The following is a 24,291-nucleotide window of genomic DNA, read 5'->3' as shown; positions in this document are numbered from 1 at the left end:
CAGTGGCTTAAGAGTAGAAACAGGAAGACCCAAATGTAGAATGTTCTAATAAGCAGTGAAGGAAATAACAAGAAATTGAACTAAACTTGCAATAGTGGCTCTAGAATAAAGAGAGGAAATTCTCAATATATTTACCAACTGAAAACAGCAAGGCTTGCTTGACAAGACTATGGGCAAAAGGAGGTAAGATTCCAAACCTGAGAACAATAAGCAGCCCTTATGGTATCATCAAGAACAGGCTGAGATACAGGAGAAAGAGAAGATTTTTAAAAGCCAGACAGTGGGAATAAATACTGCTGAAATTTGATGTTTCCGTACTGATTTTAATTACTGTATGTTGAAGGTAATAACTTGTAAGTAATTTTGCAAGTTATTACTAACGTGGCTGCAAAAATTGTGTTGGCAGGAAATGTGATTCATCCCTACATTATAGAAAGGCTTTTCAAGGTTTTAGAAATCGCACAAATGGACGAGCTAATGGATATGGTTCACCAGAGCAACGGGGGGAGTTGTTCCTGTTGAATGGTACAAAAAGCTGACTCCTTTTAGCTAGAACTGGAATGCCAATTGTAATACCTCGAAAGGTCATAGGCACCTACTTAGCATTTCATAAACGATTGAAAAACACGCAGACCCAGTCTCTTGCTTGTTAGATAATGCCCTGCAACCGCTTGAACTCTCAGAGGAATGTGTCTCACAGCAGCACAAACTCTCCAGGTATGTTGTATAAGCTGACTTTGAGAGTGGTGGGAGAGCAGTTGAGAGAGCTGCGGAGCCTGGGGCCACCGCGTTTGTGACACGAAGGCGAGAACATAACGGCATCAAGTGAGACTAATTGTTTTATTCAGTCTCTTATGAAAGAAAAGTCTATTTAAAATCTGCAGAAGACCTCCTGTAGAACTACTTGCTACATTGGGGGTGGGGTGGGGCCTGTCAGGCTCAGGGGTTAAAACAAAAAGCTACAGGATCGTGGTCAGGTTGAAATAAGAGGTTGAATTGGTCATGGCTTCCTGTTCAATGTGGCAGGGCGAAGGTATATGGTCATGTTGTGGCTGCTTTTCTTTATTTGGGCATGCGTTAAGTACTGTATAATGGTTTAATTGACACAGAAATGAAAAATGACTAAATGTATTTTGGGGGAAAGGTTCAGCATAGGTTTTTTCCCCCCCATGGGGCTATATTGAAAGTGAGGAGAGCACTTTGAAATCTCATTAGGTTAATGATAAACTAACTGATGCTTGTTTCTCTGGTAACTAACATGTGAGTGTTGTAACCCGAGATCATGTGAGAGGTACAGGGTTGCAAAATCTCCATTTTGCAGAGAATTGCCTTTTGAGTCTTTTCTCCCAAACTCAATGAATGTGTAAAAGAAGCTCTTCTGAAGGGAGAGTAAACAGTCTGGAGGCTGGTATGCAGGCTGTGGGGAGAGAGAGACCTTCGCTTTTAGATCAGCTTGGATCATTTTCCTATTTTGTAAGATGCTAAGCCTATGCTGGACATCGTATTTGGGACCCGTTTCATTTGATGTTTCTGCTTTATTTCAATGAGTTCTGCCAGTAAAAGTTTGAATATTTTTATGGGTGTGGACAATGAGGAGCCGTTTCTTATGCTCAATATCTGCAACACGTTGAGTGCTCGTCCAGAAAAGTTCAGACCCTCCAGCGCTAGGCTCACGAGGCGCTTTCCTTCTCGTTGCTTAGGACTTCGCAGCAGCTGGGGAGGCGCCACAAAAGCCCCTTCAGGGGGCGCGGGAGGAGCGAGCCGCCCGCTTTCCCGCCCTCGCCGGCCTCCTGGGGCGCACGCAGCGCTCGCGCCCCCCGCAGCCCGCCCGAACGCGCGGCAATGCCGGGCGAGGCGCCGCTCCGGGCAGCGCGACGTAGGCGCCGCTCCTGCACCCGACGGCCTTTTCTGCGGGGCTTCTAGCGGCCAGCGAGTGTGCGCGCAGAAGGCGGCGCCTGAGGCGAGGTGGCGTCCTGCTCCCCCGCCCCGTTTCTGGGCTGCCTCCTCCGAGCCGGCAGGGCGGCTTCCTCCTATTAGTGCCCGGACGGGATTGGGGAAGCACCTGCAGCGCGCCGCCGAGAGGGTGCAGCTGGCCGGGGCTTGAGGCGTCGCAAGGAGCCTGGGCTGGGGAGCGCGCCGCCTCGTCCCTTCCTTCCTATCCATCCGCGGGGCAAAAGGAGAGAGAGGAGAAAGTCCGCTTTTGGTTGCTGCCGGAGCTTGGCGAGCCGCTTCGCAGCGCGAGGGAAGGAGCTAAGCAGGAGAGTTGCTGGAAAGTGGAGGTGAGCCGAGGCGTGCGGGAAGTTTGGGTAGGAGCTGCGAATTGGTCAGATCCGTTAAAAAAGGGCTCCGCGCGCAGCCCGAGCCTTGCGGCGTGATTCCTCGGGTGCAAGTCCCGCTTGTTCCCGGCGAAGACCTCGTAGCATTGCAGCGCGGGGATAGCGCCGTAGCTTAGCTAAACGGGCTAGCTATGTGCATGAGATCCGGTCCAACTTGATTTCAAAGAGAGAACCAGTTGCAGCATCTAAACGCCGCCTGCTTTTTTTAGGTTACCAAGATTCTAAGAAAAACCCCAAGTGCTCCCTTCCTTCTTGCCGGGTGCAAGGAACTGGGTGGCGTAGATTGTCTGTAAAGGCGTTGGCAGGGACTTTCTCTGCTATTTTTCCTCTCTTGAACTCCTGAGATTCCTGCTGAAATGGAACGCTGTGGTGCATCGCCTGTTATCAGCCTAATGGGTCATCACATGTAATAAGTCGAGTGAGTCTCCTTTCTTCTCAATGCCTGGCCTCCGTTCCTCGTTAGGCAGGAAGAAAGCAAACTTCAGGCGCTGCTATAGTTGATATTTTGCATTCTGGCTTAATAAACAAGGGCATAAAACAAAAGAGAACCAAAAAGCGAGATTGCTTACTTTCTCTTTTTTTCCTCCGAAGTCCAGACCTCACTTTACTCAAAATCTGCTCAGTGGCAGGACCAAGGTGTGTGTGGTTTAGAATAGATAATCGTGTCTTGCATGGTATGTTTAGTGTGGTCTTGAATTCGTATGGGATGGGTGGCGACTTGTAGTTTCTGGGACCCAGAGCCAAGTTGCTGTCAGGTTCTCATCACCTCCTCCATCCATAAGATAAATTATTGGTACTAGTAACTGCCCGCATGGGAAATGGCACCCACTTTACCCCCATATGAAAGTAGGTTTTCCTGGAACTGTGATAGGTAAATGAATTTAAATATAATTTATAAGTGTGATATGCATCAAAGATTAGTTTTTTAAAAAAGGTTGCATGATGAAAAATTAGTGGATTTTATTTTTAGAAGGAGAACCCTATGTGTGTAAGCTATAATTGATCATCACTGTTTTGGCTTTCAGATAATTGGGCTTGGTTGTCATCAAAGTGCCTTTTTGTTTTTCTAAAATGAATCTGCTTCTGCATTTTATAATGTATGGATGAACATGGATGAACCAAGTGACCCTTAAGAGTAAAGCTTCACTTTTATCAAATTTAGAAGAAATCAGTCATCCTTAGAACTGAAGAGCTCAGTATGTTTTTCAACAAGGGGTTATGGTGTTTTCACTTAAAAACTAGATGCCAAAATACTGTGCATATTATGCTTAGTGTTTATAGAATATACTTTCTGGTTGCATGCACTGTGTTCACTGTACTGTGTGTAACAATATAATTTAAGATTTCATCTCTGTGGAGGATCTAATGCTTGTAGTTTAGCTCCCTTGTGTCCATTGTTTAAGGTCTCATTTGAAATTTAAGTGACAAAGAGGACTTGGACTTGTTTTGTTTGAGAGAGCCTTGTAAATGGTAAGAGCTAATCTTTCAAGAGCTGAAAGCATAAAGTCAGCTGCTTATTTATATTCAGGATAAACTTGTTTCAGTTATTCTGTGCATTGGTGTATGTGTACATGAGACACAGTCCTTTTTTTGTCTTGGTCAAGCCCAGGTAAAGTTAAGGGAGACCTTAACTTGGTTTATGTTTTAGAGCAGCTTCTTAGAATTTGTTCCCTGCATGAGGTTGCCACCTGCAGAGGCAAGCAGTGTCATTATGACATATATATACTTGCACGCCACCCCAAACTCTTGAGTGGTGCAATATTCCAGGTTCTAGGTGCTTACACAGGGATCATGTTTCCTTCAGAATGAGGGTCAGTGGAATGGTCTCTTTATGATACATGGTTTATTTACACATACAGTGGTACCTCGGATTGCAGACACTTCAGGTTGCAGACGCTTCAGGTCACAGACTCCACTAACCCAGAAATAGTACCTCGGTTTAGGAACTTTACTTCAGGATGAGAACAGAAATCGTGCAGTGGCAGTGGTACCTCAGGTTAAGAACAGTTTCAGGTTAAGAACGGACCTCCAGAATGAATTAAGTTCTTAATGTGCGGTATCACTGTATATCCAACCTGTGATGGAGGGGATCACAGCATTAACACCCCAAGAGGGCCTTGCTGCCCGCATAGTCACAGCTTTGGATTCAAACAGAAATCAAACATCTCTCTGGCTTCCCAGCTTGTTGTCCCCACTCCTTTCTAGCTCCTATCACTTAACTCTCCACTCTGGCTTATGTGTTTCTAACTACCAACAAGGGAAGCGGGTGGCACTGTGGGTCAAACCACAGAGCCTAGGACTTGCCGATCAGAAGGTCGGCGGTTCGAATCCCCACGATGGGGTGAGCTCCCATTGCTCGGTCCCAGCTCCTGCCCACCTAGCAGTTCGGAAGCACATCAAAGTGCAAGTAGATAAATAGGTACCGCTCCAGCGGGAAGGTAAACAGCATTTCTGTGTGCTGCTCTGGTTCGCCAGAAGCGGCTTAGACATGCTGGCCACATGACCCGGAAGCTGTACGCCGGCTCCCTCGGCCAATAAAATGAGATGAGTGCCACAACCCCAGAGTTGGTCACGACTGGACCTAATGGTCAGGGGTCCCTTTACCTTTACCTAACTACCAACAAGTTGAGGGAGGGAGGGGGCCTACCCATTTGCCCTCTGGTGCTAAGCCACTTCCTTTCCTAGGCTATATACCCTCACCAGGAATTTGAATCCTTTCTTATATTTTAACACTTGTAACTCTTGCTGGATCCAGAGAGTAGAAGGGTTGCCAGCATATAGCCTACTCCCCTCATCCCAAACTCATACCACTATCATAAAAAAAGGATCCTGGCTGCTCAGTCCTATGCAGGTCTACTCAGAAGTAACATGCATAGGGCTAGGTAAGAGTGTAAAGGACTGCGGCGTAAGTTTGCCTGTTTAATCATTTATGACACATTCTGATTTGACAATGGTGTAACTGGAAATGAGTCTAGACTCAGTTTCAGAGATGAGATTAAAATTAGCTGCGAGAAAGCAGTTGACTTCCATCTGACTTCACGTGCCATTTTACGCTAAGAGTTTCTCCAAGTTTTTTTAATGCATATACCCCTCCCCCAAGACCCCCTGCTATAAAAGGATTCTTTTATAGCAAGCAATCTTGACTTTGTACCTGCATCTCCATTTTCACGCTCCTTGATGTTTCCACAGACTTTGCTTGTAGAGTATGTTGGATCTCACAAAGAGATATATCCCCTTCTGTAGCATATGGGGGGAAATGTTTTCCATGTTATGATACAAAACATCTTTCATTTGGTAATATCTGTTTATTACCTCAGCCAACGTATTTTCACAGTTGTCAATCTATTGGCAAATGGCATTTTCCTTTTATGGAAAATTATTCAAAATTTATTTATTCATTTTTTTATTCCCAGTTATCTCCCTCTTTCTCCCAAGAAGCCCAGGCCAGTGGGCATAATTTTATTTTATGTTTCTTTTCCCACTGTAGGTTAGGATGAAACATGGTGCCTTGCTCAAAGTGTCATTGCAATCTTCGTGGCTGAGCAGATCCCAGCCTGATCCAACACTCTGTGTGCAATCATTCAGACTTCTGGTGACACCACACTAGCTCTCCATTTATGTATTTTATTATTATTCTGCAAAGTCCTGAGTATGATTCACAGAGCAATCTTGTACATGTCTACTCAAAAAGAAACCCTGTTAAGTTCAATGAGCCTTCCTCCCAGAATGTAGATACAGGATTTTAGCCAGATCCTGCAGTCCTGTAGCCCCTGATATGATGATCCAGCATCCATAGAAAGCTGCTTCTTCTCCAAGTTTGGAGAGAGAGACCTGATATTAGATGTTCTCTACCTACTGCTGCGGAAACATGCATGGGTCTTTTTCTACTTACATTGGGGTATTCTAAGGACACACCAGGAGAAGGCTTGGATCAAAAAACACAGAACCAAACAAGAGATGAAACTATGCCAGCCCAGGAACTGGCATATTTTATTTCCCTCTTGTTCCCAGTGGGAGGAAAATTGTTAACAGTCCCACCACCAGCATCCACACAATAAACAGAAAAGGATGGTCCCCTGACCTCACTTCCATCCTGCAAGGATGATAAGTTCATTGGATTGCAGTGGTTCAGCTACCTTTGGTAGTCTACCCTTGCACTGTTAATGCATTTTATATGGTGGAAATGCCAACGAATGACAGCAGAAATGAGAGAACATGCACCAGAGTTTACACACACTGTGCCTAATCATGTGGAATGGAAAAAACAATTTTATTCAGGTGTTTTTTTCGCTTTTTTCAATTTGTTTTTTTTTCATACCAGTACATTTCAGATGAGAAAACATGGAGCTCACAACACCTTGAGACAGAATATTCTCACTTGATATGTTTTGTATCAAGAATGAGCTTTTCATTACTTTTTTTTTTAAAGGTAAACCTTTCATTTTTCAGAACTGAATATGGCTTAAAAATCTGAATGCAGTAAAATATAAGATTGAAAGACTGCATCAAATAAACAAGCATGTAATATAATTTAAAATATAACAGCAACGGGAACACAGTGGCATTGTTCCCCTCCCCCAAAAAGTTAGCAATACTTTAGAATGGTGGTGGATAACTTATTGTCCTCAAGACTCCCATTTCCATCAGTCCCAGCCAACATGGCCAATGGTCAGTGATGATGGGAGTTGTTGTCCAATAACATCTGGAGGGCCACAGGTTCCCTGCCCCTATTTACAAGGTAAGTGGAATGATGAGAGGGAAAGAATTACTTTCATGCAAGATCAGGAAATTAGTTTTTCCTTGTGTTTCATATAACCTTTGAAGATGGGCATTTAGACTGTAATTCTATAATCTTGGAGTAAGCTCACTGAAAACGAGGATTGCTTCTGACTAGATGATGTAGGATTGTTGTGACATAAAATCCCAGTTCATCCTTGATTGATGTCTCAGGGTCTTCTTATATTGTCTAGTTTCTTGAGGCCCCTGGAGTGGGGGTAGATGTAATAATTGACAGTTTTTGTGGTGCGTTCCAGATAGCATAGTCCTGTAGCAGGTCTGTAGTTTCGTAGCATCCAGCCCACAGTATTGAGCTCCTGAAAAGGTGCAGTTTTGTTTGTTGGCTCATCCATTGCCTCAGTGAGCATTGTAGGAGTATTGGGGACATTATTGGTTAGCATCAGTTGAGGTTAGTTGCTTTTCAGCTACAACAGCAAATTAAAAAGGGGAACGCAGTGGATGTAGCCTACCTTGATTTCAGCAAGGCATTTGACAAGGTGCCCCATGATATTCTTGTAAAGAAGCTGGTAAAATGCGGTCTTGACTATGCTACCACTCAGTGGATTTGTAACTGGCTGGCTGACCGAACCCAAAGGGTGCTCATCAATGGTTCCTCTTCATCCTGGAGAAGAGTGACTAGTGGGGTGCCACAGGGTTCTGTCTTGGGACCGGTCTTATTCAACATCTTTATCAACGACTTGGATGATGGACTCAAGGGCATCCTGATCAAATTTGCAGATGACACCAAACTGGGAGGGGTGGCTAACACCCCAGAGGACAGGATCACACTTCAAAACGACCTTGACAGATTAGAGAACTGGACCAAAACAAACAAGATGAACTTTAACAGGGAGAAATGTAAAGTATTGCACTTGGGCAAAAAAAATGAGAGGCACAAATACAAGATGGGTGACACCTGGCTTGAGAGCAGGACATGTGAAAAGGATCTAGGAGTCTTGGTTGACCACAAACTTGACATGAGCCAACAGTGTGACATGGCAGCTAAAAAAGCCAATGCAATTCTGGGCTGCATCAATAGGAGTATAGCATCTAGATCAAGGGAAGTAATAGTGCCACTGTATTCTGCTCTGGTCAGACCTCACCTGGAGTACTGTGTCCAGTTCTGGACACCACAGTTCAAGAAGGACACTGACAAAATGGAACGTGTCCAGAGGAGGGCAACCAAAATGGTCAAAGGCCTGGAAACGATGCCTTATGAGGAACGGCTAAGGGAGCTGGGCATGTTTAGCCTGGAGAAGAGGAGGTTAAGGGGTGATATGATAGCCATGTTCAAATATATAAAAGGATGTCACATAGAGGAGGGAGAAAGGTTGTTTTCTGCTGCTCCAGAGAAGCAGACACGGAGCAATGGATTCAAAGTACAAGAAAGAAGATTCCACCTAAACATTAGGAAGAACTTCCTGACAGTAAGAGCTGTTCGACAGTGGATTTTGCTGCCAAGGAGTGTGGTGGAGTCTCCTACTTTGGAGGTCTTTAAGCAGAGGCTTGGCAACCATATGTCAGGAGTGCTCTGATGGTGTTTCCTGCTTGGCAGGGGGCTGGACTCGATGGCCCTTGTGGTCTCTTCCAACTCTATGATTCTATGAAAAAGGAGAAAAATACTATTCTTGCATTAATTAACATTAGCATTTGTTAACATTAGTGTTATTTGCAAACCTAACCAAGATAGAATAGAAAAGATTGAACAGTCAGGTGGTAGCTCTGTCCTTCTGGCTCCTCCAGAAGGGTGTTGAACTCAGGAAGCCAACTGCAATCTCTTCAAGAGTCTCAGCCTGCTGCTTTTTTGCACACATTAATTAACTTAAATATTAATTAGCTTAAATATATGCAGTCTTAAAATAGATCGTTGCTTGCAATTGCCAATGCAGTTTTAGGCATGGTCTATTCATTGGCGAGTTCCAGATATGTGTGTGTAGGACTGGAGTCTTAAGAATATAGTCCTGTGCATCTTTACCTAGCAGCAAGTCCCATTGAACTTAAGTGGGGCTTACTTCTGAGTAGAACTACACAGGATTCTGCTGCATCTAGAGTGTGCTGCTTCTTACTGGAAAATTAAGGGCAGGTTAAAAAGGTGAAAGCCCCAAAGAGAAAGGAACCCACTTTTAAATGTTTGAGTATGACAGAATGGGTTTAGAAAATTAATGAGAGCTGCCTCTTGGAAATAATAAGAGTAATATCCAGATGGCAGGCTTGATCTGCTCTCAGTTTACTGTTTGCTAAATGGGAGGACAATCGGGTGCTTTGAAAAACATTTTTTTTTTTTTGCTTTTGTTTTATTTCCTGTATTATTCTTGTTATTGAGCCTGTCCTTGCCCTGTCATCATGGCCATTCTCAGTGTTGATTTATGGGAAACTAGTATCAGGTTATATTGATTTAAATCAGGGGAGTTTAAGTTATTGACTTAAATCCCAAAGAAAATGGGACAGTTTAAAGTTCTGATTGAAATCAAGTTTCCAGATTTCTGATTTATATTTTTGTACTGAGTAGGGTATCCTAATGTATACATATTGCTTGCCATAACAAGTAAAACATATCTGCTTGCAACTAAATAGAGATGTTATATTATCCACTACAGAATATTTATATCTGCAGAATTTATGTATTTGCACTGCAGAATTTATATCTGCATCCTGTGGCAACTTGATAGAATTTTAAAAGTAAAAAAAAAATCTGATCTAGCGTGTTTTAAAAAGATTTATTTGTTTTTAAATTGTTGTTTATTTATCATTGAAGATTTATTTTTGTTCACCCTGGCTAGTGGAGGAGGAAGACACAGCTTGCTGTAAATCAGGATAAGCAGTGGATCTGTTCCTATAAAGGATGTCTTTATATATTAATTTTTGTCGTTTGTATCTCAAGAGTTGCCCCAGTAATCTGTGAACCACTATGGTGCAGGTATGAATCTTTTATGTTCTTCCTGTCCAGTAGTATCTACAGTACTTGAATCTACATCAGAGAGAAAGAGAACAGATGATCTCCCAAATTCCAGCTAAAAAAAAGTTCTGCATGTATTCTATTTGTGTGTTTCTTTCTTCTTCTTTTTTTAAGAAATACTTCCAGCTTTTAAGTTAACCTCTCTCCAGTATAAACGGTATAACATATCTCTGGGGTACACTGAGTGTATTAATAGTTTAAGGCTATATAAAGTTTTACACATAAATTGCTGCATATAGTTATGTTTGGTTTACATTTCTGAAGTTTTCTCCACCATCGTAGCATCTAGAGACTTAATTATTTCTGAGGAAAGCTCAGATGGTGGAGAACAAGGCAGTTGCTTCAGAGAAGTGCTGATACACTATACGGCCATGCACAGGCTGCTACCAATCCCTTGTTATGCAAAGAGAAGAGAACAAAAAATACACATAAAAGGCAACACATTGAGGCTGAACAGATGGCCCCAGGGAAACAATTTAGAGTAGGACCTATTTCATGAGGGTGTTGCCTACACTGGGATTGCAGGACCCTGTAAAGCACTAGCCACAATGACTATTCTTAAGCAATTTGCCAAGTGTGGCAGGAGAGGATGCCAAGTGTGGCAGGGAGATTCAACGACAATCAAAGAAACTCATATTTTTTGGCTATACAACCAGAAAGAGTATCCATGCCTCTCTTCAAGAGCGTGAGCTAGTCTACAGTTCTCCATGAAATATTGTTGTGAACAGGGTTTTTAAACTCTGACAAATATGAAAGATGAGAAAAGAGAAAGCCTTCTTTATATTGATGAGATGAGAGTTTCTTTGTCTCAAATTAGACCTAATATAAATAAGATTACCTGGCAAAAGTAAGCTCACACCTCTCATGGGATTTATATACATAAGGTACGTAGGTAAGAGGTTTGTTTATAATTATATTTGGGGAATGATACATGTTCTTTTGCAGCTGTTTGGGTTTATACTTTCTGGGTGTCCCGTGATCATATTATAAAGTAGTTGTGTTCTATGTTATAAATCAAGCAGTTATAGGAGTTGTTTGTTTTCCAATGTATTTCTTTCTTATCAATAAAAAAAAGGTGTGACATGAGCAAATTTTTATTCTGAAAGTGTGGCCTAGGAAAAAAAGCTTGAGAACCGCTGGACTGGAGAAGGGGAACCTGTGACCCTCGAGATGTTGATAGACTCCATATTTCATTGGCCCAAGCCAACATGGCTACTGATCAGAGATTTGTAATCTACCAACATCTTGAGGGTCAGAGTTTCCCAATCCCTGCTGTAGATGCCATTTCCTATATATATTGCTCAATTCTTCATCATCAAGGTCCTGCAACTGAAACAACCCTCATGACCTTTTAGGCCTAATGCCAATGTTGCAGACTAAAGCATGGCTTTGAACTGAGAAGATTATTTACTTAATGAGGTCATAAATTGAAGTGATATTCAATGGACATTTCTTAGTTGAACATTTTTATTTAAAGTATAGCAATCAAGATGATTGCCTCTGATGACTTTAAATGTTACTTTGTCCTAGGCTGACCTTTTGAGAAAAGATGCTAATCAGCAATGGGAAAATAATACTAAAACACAGAGCTCCAGAAAATAAATGTTGAGACGGGGCATATGTATCACAAATTCATGTCACTATGTTGTAAGGGTTCATCCTTTTGTTTAGGATGACCAAAAATTGCAGTATGTTTCCAGTATAGTTTGCAAAACTATCTAGCATTGCAATCATTACCAACCAATTTCCTCAAAAAGTTAAGAATACCCAAAGTTGACCCTTCTTGAATTTGATGGACATTGCAATTCTTGGCATCAGCCAGAGATTTTAGAGTATGATTCCCCCTCCCCTGACAAATACTGCTACTTCTTAGCAGTTCAAAAGCATGCCTGTGCAAGTGAATAAATAGGGACCGCTGCGGCAGCAATGTAAATGGCGTTTCCGTGCGCCAGTAGTGGTTTAGTCATGCTGGCCACATGACCCAGAAAACTGTGGACAAACTCAGGCTCCCTCGGCCTGAAAGTGAGATGAGCGCCGCAACCCCATAGTCCAGTTGCCTTTGACTGGACTAAACCGTCTAGGGGTCCTTTACCTCCCCCCCCCCACCTTATTAACAGTACTGTGAGGCTTTTGCGAGGCTGTTCCAGAATAAGTAATCTGATAATTTCTTACCAAAAGTGTAATCAGTATTGCTGAATCATAGAATTGTAGAGTTGGAAGGAACCTCAAGGGTCATCTAGTCCAACCCCCTGCAATGCAAGAATCTCAGCTAAAGCACCCATGACAGATGGCCATCTAACCTTGGCTTTAAAACCTCCAATGAAGGCAAGTCCACAACCTCCTGAGGGAGACTGTTGCGCGTTTTAAGAGCTCTTACTGTCAGAAGGTTCTTCCTGATGTTTACTCGGAATCTCCTTTCTTGTAACTTGAAAACATGCTTGCTCCATCCTCCGTGCGACAGCCCTTTAGATATTTGAAGATGGTTATCATATCACCTCTCAGTCTTCTCTTTACCAGGCTAAACATACCCAGTTCTATCAACCGTTCCTTATAATTCTTGAGGTTTCTAGACCCAGCTTGAGAATTACTCTACTATAGATACCGGTATTTTTGCATTTTTTGTTTTTAGTTCCTTAAGAAAATGTTTTATGTTGTACTACAGGATGGTTTCTTTTTAAAATGACGCAATATATTGGGGGGGGGTTGTTTTCAAGAGTTTCATTCTTTTTCTGTTTGGTTTTGAAAACTTTTCTAACACCTGTTTTTCCTCTTCTGTTTTGTTAATGTTGTTATTAAGAGCAATCCTCTCCAGTTGTAATCGAACACTGTTGCCATATCATATTCAGAAGGTTACAGATGTGTATCTTTTTATGTTGGGGCGGTAGCTGACTTAGAATAACCCATGAATCCAACATCTGCAGGACTTTCTGGTAGAGACCCCTATTAACCTTGATAGTACTTCTTGACAGATTAGTTTACTGGTAAAATAGATCAGCCTTCCTTGATGTTGTGCCCATCAGCTGTGGCGGCTGGGCCTGGTGGCAGCTGTATTTCAAAACATCTAGAGGGCACCAGGTTGGGAAAGGCTGTCTTAGTTCACTGGCACAATCATTTTGAGATGCCCTTTCACACTTTGTCAGAACATGTCTCCCTTGACGGAGACAGCTGAAGCAGGAAGAAAGACAACTAGAGCACAAGTAGTTCTCATCTTTCTCTGAAGCTGGCCAATTGCTAAATATATCATTTTCGAAAGACTATGCTGTGGCAGTCGTGGCTGCAAAGTAACTTCCCTTCTTGGCTGCCAATGTGTCTGCAAAGTCTTGTACAGTAGAGCTGTTTTAGTTGGTAAATGAAAGAGACAGAGAAGCACCAAATGCAAACAGAGCAGTGCAGACAACAGCAGCAAAAGACAATACCTCAGAATAATATGGAAAAATAGGACGTTTAACATTGGACATCTTTCTGTTTCACTAAACTTTTATATATTTTTTCAGTACCACCTTGAAGCTTTGTCATTGTGTTTGCTTTTTCCAGTTGGTGCATGACCTGGTAAGACCCAGCACTCTTCATCTGAACGTTGAGTCATCATCTGTTTGCTGGAATGAATTTGCTGTTGATGGTGCAGGCAAAATCTTTTGAATTCATTTCAGCTTGGGAGTCCCAAGTTAGGATGCAGAGTTTGAATGTTCTTCACCTCAGTTTTGTCCTGTTCTTTTGGATCATTTCCAGTCTGCCTCTCTCTTCCTGAAGCAGACTCGATTGTGGGGTAGTATGTGCCCTGAGTGCTCACTGGAAGGACAGATCCTGAAGCTGAGGCTCCAATGCTTTGGCCACCTCATGAGAAGAGAAGACTGCCTGGAAAAGACCCTGATGTTGGGAAAGATGGAGGGCACAAGGAGAAGGGGACGACAGAGGACGAGATGGTTGGATAGTGTTCTCAAAGCTACCAGCATGGGCTTGACCAAACTGCAGGAGGCAGTGGAAGACAGGAGCGCCTGGCGTGCTCTGGTCCATGGGGTCACGAAGAGTTGGACACGACTAAACAACAACAACATGTGCAACTCAATGGAGACTGGGTTCTTTGCTGTCTGGGGTTGTTAATGCCTTATTAAGAGAAAGGAGGAGGTCAGCTTTGCACTTCAGCTCTGGCTCAAAAAACTACTCTTGCCAACTATGGCCCTATCGCCAGCCTTTCCTTTTTGAAGCAGAGCTATTGAACAAGTAGATGCTATTGAATTGCATCAGGTTTCTAGAACCGTACCAGTTTGATTTAGTAGTCTGGTTATGACCTGTTATTGCCTTGATGGAGAACCTTTTCTGAATTCCAGAATCCAACCAGAAGAGGGTTCAAGTTAGTTTACAGTAGCAAAATCAACACTTTTGTGGCACCTTAAACTTAACATATTTACTATGGCATGAACTCTTGTACTCCAACCTGTATCAAATTCATCTCCACAAATCAATCAGAGTATCATATTCAATCAAAAGCAGGACATCTGATCTATTGTTTGTTTGTGCTCTGATAACCCAGTAATACTTAACAAGCTGCCCTGGGACTTAACTGGCTCACAGCCCACAGTGAGCATATTGCTCTTGTACCTTATGCCTACTTCTTTGACAAGCCATAAACCACACACAGAGTGCAGATCCTGTCTTGAATAATAATGGTATCTTCCTTCTGCCACTGAAGTATGTTTTATTACACCCCCCCCCCTGCTTGAACAGCATATCAAAAAGTATTGGCTCTACTCAGCACAGCCTAGACTTGAGCATGCTCCTTTGGGACCTTGTGAGAGGAACAGATAATGTGTGTGTTTTCTGAAAACTGCCATTCCAAATCTATATAACTTTTACCATCTTCTGAGTCATCAAATGTCTCTAGTTGGCAAGTCATGTGGATGAGCAGAGGTTCTTTGAGTGTTTCATAAGGTTGCCTGTAAAGCTAGTTTTTAAGTCTCAGCATTGTCTTTTCAGTTTCCCTCTTTCTCTGTTACATGCTCTCTGAAAAGTAGAGTATTAGCCATCACTTTTGCAGTGTTGCCTTTCCAGTTTCACTTTGTGATAAAGGTAATAGTTTAACATAGAGGTTTTCAACCTTTTTGAGTCCACAGTTCCCTTGACCAACTACATGAAGCCTGCACTCCCCCCCCCCCACAAATAAGATTTATACTCCACTTGATTGTCAAGAAAAACTGCAACTTTGGGGTCCACAAAGCAAAGCATAGCCAACTAACAATGGATTGTGGCTTCCTGGGGGGCTCCACAGCTCTTCTGTTATCCATAACAGGCAGACCTCCCCCACCCCCCACCCCAGTAACTTGCCATACATGGCCTGTGAATTGGATTTTGCTTGGTCACAAGTTGCTGACGTCTGTTAAAAAACCATTGCAGGGCAGAGGCTTAATGACCTGGTTGTATAGCAGCATGACCTGAATAGCTCTAGAGACAGAAATAAAGAGGCAATAGTTGAGTTTCACCCTTCATATGTGCTGGGTGTAGGATTGCATCCTTTGGGTTTGGCAGCATGAGTACGGGAAAGCTAAACAATGTCTAGTTGGACTTCAAAGAGTTCCTTCAGTAATTCTATGAGATTCTAAAGTAGAAATGCTTGATTGATTCAGAGTTTGTATTGTCCCATGCTTTCTGCATCTTCCGCAGTTAGAAGTTCCACGGGTAAAGAGCACTGGAGCTTTATCAAGTCTTTGTAATGTCTTACATTAGATCATAGGATAGCATCAGTTGCTGAAAGAGAGTGATGGCACCTTAAGAAGCTTCAGCAATAAACATTGGTGAAATACAGCCCATCATCAGCCAGATTTACAGGAATATGGTCACATAATTGAGGGTGGTTTCTTTTATTAAAAAAAAGCACAGGTCAGACAGTATATGGAATTGTGATAATTAAATTATTAAGTCATTCACAGTGATAGTTCATTAAAACAAACAAATAATTGTTTGTAACCAGGCATCTTGACACTGGTAGGCTAATTAAGATAATTAGCTTTTCTCCAATTCAGTCTACAAGTGATAGTAAGAGTATCCCTGTGGAACGAGTATATGGTGTGTGTGTGTGTGTGAGAGAGAGAGAGAGAGAGAGGGGGGGGGACTATTTCTTGTGGAGATGGGAAAGTTAATTGTGCAAATGAGAATAGGGGAGGGGATCCAAATGTAGAATTAAGTCTCTTGTCTTCTTTCCGGGAGGGGGGGGTGTATTTTAAGATTAAGTGCACAAACCTATGTATATTTACTTAAAAGAGTATCCACTATGTTCAATAGTGGATAACTGAAATTAACTTCATTTCAGTTAGTTGTGAATAGGAGTGCAAGCTTAATTTTTTTGGCCTTGGCTTCTGTTGTCTTGTTTCATATTAGGTACACTGAAAACTTGGCTTTCGACCAAGAGTGGTTAGTCTCTTTTCACAAAATGCCTTTGATGATATTATAAACGTTAACTCTTGGGAAGTAGATAGGATGTATTCCTTAGAGGAATACTTTAAAGTCTGTTTAGCTTTTAATTTTGATATCTAATATGCTTTCTTTTAGAGTTGCCAAAGGCTTCCAGCTTCCAGTGTTTAACAAGAACATTAATAATAATAACTTTATCAGTGAAGTGTATGAAGACGTACATACCTGGTTAGATTTCTGTGTTATTACTGATATCCCTTTACCCTCTGCAATAGACAACCTTGATCTACCCTCTATTCCATTTCTCACCTGCCGCACTGGCTTTTCTTATGTGGTATTGACTTATATCCTCATATGAACCTCAAAACCAGGTTTGTTGACAAGCAGGACTTAGGAAGGCCTCATTGCAGTCATACTGAAAAGTTTAAAAGTTTCTCTCTAATTTATATAAATGTGCATTTTAAAGTTCAGGGTGTTTACCTTTAATGCTGCTATTATATGATGCAGACTTCAAATCTAATAATTTTTGTAGATGCAATAGCAAAGAATATTGGTTCCAAAGGGCAGAGAAATAACCACACCAGCTTCAGGGCAGTGCTCCTTTTCTTCCCTGTCCTGGGGGTCCCTGAATCTGCTCCAGACATGCTCCTGAAACTCGCCTCTCTATGGAGCATTGCCAATGGAGCATCCATGGTGGCAGAGCTTTCCACTTCCAGTTAAGGGAAAATACCAGCAGCAGAACACCCTCTCTGCCCTTGGAAGGGGAGGGTTGCACCCTAAGTTATATAGAGCACCAGCAGATACATTGTTTTACCCATTTTATTTCTCTAATTCTCTGCAGTCAGCACATCCACAACATTTTCTACCAAATCATAATGGTATGGTGTGTTTTTTAGCTCCAATAAGAATTTTTGGAAATAATAAAATAGTTATCTACTGTAGTCTCATAGCTGTAAATTATTCAAACCCCCTGAGCTTTCCTATCCCAATAAGTCCATCCAATAATTTTAATAAGCATTGTATTTATCCAGTGTTTGCTGTAGAATGCTTATTTAAATCCCACAACATGCATATTTGATACAAACTGTCAATACAATATAAATAAAGTCTATTACGTAACTAGATCTTCATCTTCTTCTCTCACAAAGACCATTTTTTCCTGTTACCTGAATATAATAAAATCACAAGTTGGATCAAAAACTGTTATATATTTTAATAGAAAATGTACAGAGATTTCAAGAGAAGTCATTTAAAAGCTGTTTCCTAAAGGTACAACAAAAGTGAATGCCAAAAACTGGCTGCAGGGTATATATTGCCTCAGTGTTTCCATCTGCAAGGGAAATTGGTTTGTGTCTTCATATTTGCTGACTGGAACTTTGTAGATAAAATATTGTTAATAATAACATTGGGCTCTGTTAACAAATGACAGAATGTTTTGTGCTCCCACATATAATTTTTAACAAATTTAGCAATAATGTAAAGACGTAAAAGAGAAAGTGAGCCAGAACATACAACTTGGTTTAGGATCTAAGGGCACAGACCTCATGGAAACAGAAGGTCTGGGAGAAAATATAGAATTATCATATTGCCTGCTTTAAATCGTTAGTTATGGGGGATTGGCAGAGACCGGTTAACAACAGTCGCTTAACCCCTGAACATTCTTTGGTGAGAGATATTTCATTCATTCTTGGTCTTCAACAGAATTGTCCGAAGGACTTTTCCCAGGCAAGACCAAACGTTGGAGATTATTGTGCCCTCCCTTTCTTCCCACATCAGTCTGTGGCACCTGTGCAGATTCCTCTCTTCTGGTTAATCATACAAGATGTCCAGGAAAAATAATTATGGATAGATTGGAATGATTAATTTGTGTAGTCATCTATACACAGATGGTGTTAATTGGCCTGCAGCCGGATGCAAATTTACAAGGAATTCACATTGCCTTCTTGTAAGTCATTTGCAAGAAATAAATTAGAATAATGATAAAATGTGAACGACTCTGTGGTTTACAGTTATTTAAAAATGTTACGTGTGCCCTTCATTTAAGCATATAAAATTACTTGCACAAGAACAAGCGGCCCCCTTATGATACTGTAAATCCTCACCGGCCTTTTTTGGTCCAGAATTCTTTGCTCCAAGCCCATTTTGTACTGGCTGGTTAGCAAGTGGCAGCCATTCACTGCTGCTGCTGGAGGCAGGATTTACACATTTTCCCTCCCCATATATATTAACATTTAACTCTGAAAATATAATTGCTTTTGGAACAAATACTACTCAAGAGGGAAATTGAAGAGCAGCTGATAAAACCCCGAAATGAAATTAAAGCATTAAACCTGGTTAGTTTTGCAGATTTTTTTCTTTTCAAGTTCACACACTGTTCTCTCTGGAGAACACAGAAGTGTGGTGACCCATAATAGATTGTTTTCATGTGCTAATAGCTTGGCAAGTGTGAACTTAATATCTGTTTCTAAGACATTCCAGATAGCTCACAGTCATATTGTTAGTCGTCTCTGAAAGTTGCTGCCATTGCACATTAGTCACTATAGTTAACTTCACCATAAAAGCTACAATAAACTAATAACAGTCTTCCTATTTGTTCTTTTCCTTTGTCAGTAACCTGGTTATTGCCTGTCTGCCTTCCTTGGCTAAGCCACATCAATCTAAACCAAATCTGCTTAGAGGAGACAGCAGGCCCAGGCGAAGCCACAAAGATGACTTCACAGTGACAGACAGAAATTGGTATTCACATAGATTTTTCATTTTGTTGAATGCCTGGCCTGTATGCAACTAACAGTCCTTCGGAAGTTCAGGTTATCATACTGTGCCTTGGCAAGAAGTGCTATAAAAAGGATGGTAAAGATTTTTTTGTTTTTTTTTTTAAAAAAACATTTCTATACTGTCCTTCATCAGAGGATCATCACAGGGCCGTTTACAATATAAAAACACAAGGCTCAGCTGTTGCTGTTCCTCCTCCTTCATTACTATGTTCTGCAAAATAGGAAGTCTAAATTCTTTGCCACAAGAAAATAATAAGAATAAGAAATAAATAAGAATAATTTATTATTTATACCCCGCCCATCTGGCTGGGTTTCCCCAGCCACTCTGGGCAGCTTCCAACAAAACATTAAAAATACAAGAAAATGTCGGACATTAAAAACTTCCCTAAACAGGGCTAATCTTAGAATAAATGATGCAGTTGCAAATATTGTGTATGCAGATATACTTATTTGTGTAAACTTTTAGCTCCCTTGCTCTCTACGATTATTCTGTGACTGAATGGCATTCAACTCAGAGTAGATCTGTTGAAATTAAGAAGACTAACTTAGTCATATTTATTAATTTCAGTGGGTATACCTTCCTTTGCATCGTGGTGTCTGATGTTCTTACATTGTCCTTTATACTGTACTTGGTTTAGAAGTGAGCTACATACATACACAGACCACAATATACATTCAAAGCACTCTTATACTACTTGAAGAATCCCGGCTTCTCCCAAAGACTCTTGGGAACTGTAGTTTGTTAAGGGTGCTGAGAGCTGTTAGGAGACACTTAACAAACTACAGTTCCCATGTTTGTATTGGGGAAACTGTAGCATAAGTGGTATAAGATTGCTTTAAATGTACTGTTTGGATGTGACAGCAATGTGGGTAATGCTCTCATTTTGTATATAAAGGCCATTCAGTCCGCTGAACATTTCTTCAGGACAGAAGTGGGAGAGCTGTAGTCTTGATTTCCTCCATATGTCAAAGGTTTCTTGTCTCAGAAGAGCAAGCAGGCTTGATATGGAGCTGAGTTTTGGCCTAGTTCTTTCACTGATGTGCAAAACCATAACATCTGAGCAATGGGACTAAGAAGGGACACATTCAGCTCCAGCCTGTGAACTGAAATTCAGAATAAAAGGTTTTAAGAAAGCGTCAACAGCTTCTTTACTTAACAGTAGCATGTATTTCAGTTTTCAAACTCTTAAGGTATGCTTTACCAATAAACAGCATCTGTTGCAATATTCTTTAAACAATAAAGGAAGGAGTATAATGAGTTCCTTTCTTTTTTAAACATGGCTAGTTGCTTTTGGTTGCTTATAAATAAACTGCATAGATGGCAAACTTTGCAAGTTTGCATCTGTGTAACAAGGGATATAAATTTAAATGCTGCTAATACTGTATTTATAAAATTCTTTATAAAACCTGGGCCCTGTTGGACTGTTGCTATGCATTAATCTGCCACAAACTTTTTATAAGGACTTCTGTATTACAAAGAATTCTAAAGTAAATCAATTCCTGACAGATGCTGAAGTATTGTGTACTCTCCTCTAATGCTGGATTGAGCAGATGAGACCAATAGTGGGTCTAATGGTCAAGAAGGCTGCAGAGGGAAATGAGGGACAGATGTCAACCTGGGAAGGTAACCCATCTAGGAGAAGTAAAACTCTGATCCTAAACCTCTGTGAATAAGTCATGGAAAAAATGACAGATTGGGCCAGTGTCGGAGGTTCTTAAATAGTAACTACCAAATATGCTGTTCAGAAGAGTGACTATTGTTTCTTTTCAGACTTGTTCTATGTCAGATTTCTTGCAATGTGCTGAAGCTTGTGTTTATATTATATTCTCTTCATAAAATGGTCTACTGTTAACATAATCATGAATAGTTAATAGGTTTCCATTGTCATTTTGGCAAAATCATGAAAATGCTAGAAGTTTCTAGATATTTCCCCAGTGAGCAAGAACAAACTGGGCCAAGTTAACTCTCTCTTAGCTTTATCTTCTCTTTCTTGTGAAGGCAACGAGGATGGGCAGGGATCCATCTACGTGTGCCGTCTAGTGTCCCTTGGAGCAATGGCTAATAAAGCCATTTTTACAAAATGGGCTCAATAAGGCGTTTTTAAAGTGTAGTTTAAAATGCCTTATTGAGTCTACCTTCCATTAGTAGTATGGCTTTCCTAGATTACTGTACAATAACAGGATGATGTATGGTGTAGAAGGCACATATTCAAAGATGGCTCTCAGACAGGAGTTTTTGTCTAGGCCTTGATAACACACACACACACAGAGAGAGAGAGAGAGAGAGAGAGAGAGAGAGAGAGTTTTATATGTAATTCATATAGGAATTTTTTGTTAACATGAGGAAGCATTAAAAATGCCCAACCTCCTGCTGTCCACTCTGATATCACACCTTTGTTACCTTGTTCTGCTGATGGTGTAGCTTATAAGTCCTTATAGATCTTGTACTGAATAGTTTATTGGAATATATAGAGAGAGTGCTTATAGTTCTCTTATAATGGCAATGGCGCCCACCTGCATTCTGGTGAGTTCTGGCTGAAAAAAAGCCCTGGAAATCAACCAAAGTACCCGTGAACCTACTGCAAGGTGAACAAGAAGATCTGGATTGTTATATCAATTCTGTATTTCCTTGGTTTATATTGTTTAGCAATCATAGTTAGATCTCAGTTTCCTATCAGTTATCCATGCTGGCTTAATTATCTTGTTAAAAATTATTTGTTGATACGACTGATGGACTCAGATGCTTCTTTGAGAGGGCTCCAAATCAAAGATAGACATGATATACTAAGTTGCTGTATATAAAGTTTCTTAAACAGAAGTTTTAAACTTAGAACACTTTTATCAGTTAGCAGTGAGGTACTATATGGCTTGTATATTATGGGAAGGCCAGCTGTGTGGTTCAATTTTGTGAAATTATGCCCCTAGGTATATCTTTGCAACCCCACTCGAAAAATGATTGTACAAGCCTCGTGAAGGATGTATATGGAGAATAGCGAGGCAGCTTTTGACCTGCAGATGGTTATTACTGATGATGATTCCAGTTTGACCTTAAGATCCTTCAGGGAATTTGCAAGAGATTAAAGCTGGAAAGAAAAACAAGCTTCTCTTCTTTACAAAATGATTGCCTTTGAGCTAGCGATCTCCAAGACATACAAACTAAAACAGGATGTTATTTATATGAAGCTACTTTCCAAAAATTTTATGGCGATCTCTCAAATAAAGCTGCATGCATCCATTGTCTCTCCCCACCCGCCCCTGATTTTTTTCCTTTAAAAATTCTGAAAATCGCGTTACCAGCCATCAACAGCCTGAGACTGCCAGCTGCCTTGAATGAACATGGAGCAAGTCGTCCTGGGAATAAGAAGGCTTGATGTCATCCTGTCACTACCGGAGAGAATTATGCAGAAAAAAGCACGGCTACCTCCTATGCTTACATAGGGAAAGCTATCCCCCCCCCCGACAGTCTGGCCTTGGGAGAGATGGGATGCTTCTAGGCGGACTTACACTGTGTTCATTCAAGGTTAATGGCAGCAAGGAATCCTCTGTGCTAGCTGCTCAGGGTATGAGTAGCTATTTTCAAAAGTTTTAGAGGAAAAAATGGGGGCAGAAGAGAGGCAGCAAGGACTAGATTTAATGGGTCTGCCCTTCCTAAGTAGCTGGCTTTACTGATTTTCCCCCTCCCCTTTGTAGCCCCCCCATGCTCCTTTGAAAATCCCTACCAAACTTTGCAGTTTTTGTGGCTGCAGTGAGAGGGAGTCAGCAGTCTGAAATTGGGTGCAATATTTTGGGATTGTTTCCCTTCCCACTGTACCTCTGCATGACACATCTCTGGCCACCATGTCTGGTAGGGCCTCCTCACATCCTTGCTAAATTGGGGGGCACCCCTTCTCATTCTGCTCAGAATGGGCCCTTAATTTCTTTCCAAGAGTTCTGTCCTGAAAGCTCCACTCTGTGCATTGATTTTTGTAGCCATCTGTGTTTTGCGTCCAGGACTGTCTTCTCCCACATGAATATACTCAATTTTAAGATCCCCTGAGAAGCTCTTATTTGGGTCGCCCACCCCTACCCCCGGTTGTGGAGTTATCAGGACTGGACCTTCTCAACCAATGCTTTAGGAATTCCTCTTGTGGGGTGAGGGAAGGAAATTAGACTGTCTCCAATTTTTTAGTTTTTTGAGGATGTTTGGTGTGACTACAGAGTACAGAGTTCTCGCTGCTGTCGGTCAATTCTCTTGACTTAGTGTTTTGTATTTTATTATGTTTTAGTTGTTGCTTTAGTACATGTTTGGTATTTAATGCTAGTGTTAGGAAAGCTCTGAAGATACACTGTTCTCCTTGGCCTTGAAATGCTCTTGTTGAGCTGCTGTTGTTTCGTGGTTTACTGCTGGTTTTATCTATTAGTTGTGTTTTATTGTTTGCTTTTATCTGGTAAGCTGCTTTGAGAGGGCTTTTGCCCTAAATATCTTCAATAAATAAGCTGCCTCTTAGCTCCAAAAGGGTGTGGGGGTGTCAGTATTTTTGAAAACATTTGTTTACTATTCCACAATAATAATAAAAATGTTATGTGCATGTGTAGGATATAGCTTTATGGCAGTGTTGGAGAACCTGTGGCACTACAACTTGCATTATTCCTATCAGCCATGCTGGGATAGGGCTGATGGAAACTGGAATTCATTGATATCTGGAGGGCCACAGATTTAGCATAACTCATTACTTCATCAGAAAATCTGAAGATGATGATAGGGGCAGCTTTGCAGATATTTGATAGAAATAAAAAGCAAGGCTAGGAAATGAGAAATGTAATGAAGTAGTTTATGAATAGCAGTGAACTTATGGTTTTGGACATTTTTAACTATAGTGCTTACACAGCATGAAATTAATAATATTAAGTAGGTAACAATTGTCCTTTATCCTTTGAATATGACAGTAGCTTCCTTGCCATCTCATTGTTGTAAGGAATAATTCGTTGTAAATGGTTGCATTTTCACTTGTACAGCTAATATATATGTGAGATAAATATATTTAATGGCAAGTTAAGATGGTAA

At 41.1% G+C, this 24,291-nt stretch overlaps 2 protein-coding genes across 6 annotated transcripts in view; one reads left to right on the top strand and one right to left on the bottom strand.

Moving 5' to 3' along the window:
• The window catches only part of LOC309539753 (uncharacterized protein), a gene marked incomplete at its 5' end in the record, with an annotated part of 197,503 nt that overhangs the window by 128,004 nt on the left and 45,208 nt on the right, over positions 1 to 24,291 (bottom strand). The gene's annotated exons all lie outside the window — the stretch shown is intronic.
• Positions 805 to 24,291, top strand: part of KCNG2 (potassium voltage-gated channel modifier subfamily G member 2) — a 50,408-nt gene continuing 26,921 nt past the window's right edge. The window contains exons 1-2 of one of the 5 annotated variants that reach the window (XM_082234998.1): positions 1,561 to 2,279; positions 2,928 to 2,972. The gene's annotated coding sequence lies outside the window, so the exon portion shown is untranslated. Of the gene's footprint in view, positions 826 to 1,560; positions 2,280 to 2,545; positions 2,755 to 2,927; positions 2,973 to 3,186; positions 3,208 to 24,291 lie in introns of those variants that run through there. The other 4 variants (XM_082234999.1, XM_082235002.1, XM_082234997.1 and 1 more) reach the window with 4 other exon arrangements.

Source organism: Podarcis vaucheri (genome assembly GCF_965113315.1).
Source record: "Podarcis vaucheri genome assembly, chromosome: 8".
NCBI lineage: Eukaryota > Metazoa > Chordata > Lepidosauria > Squamata > Lacertidae > Podarcis > Podarcis vaucheri.
The sequence above is the reverse complement of the archived record's forward strand: the minus strand, read 5'-3'. Positions and strand labels throughout refer to the sequence as shown.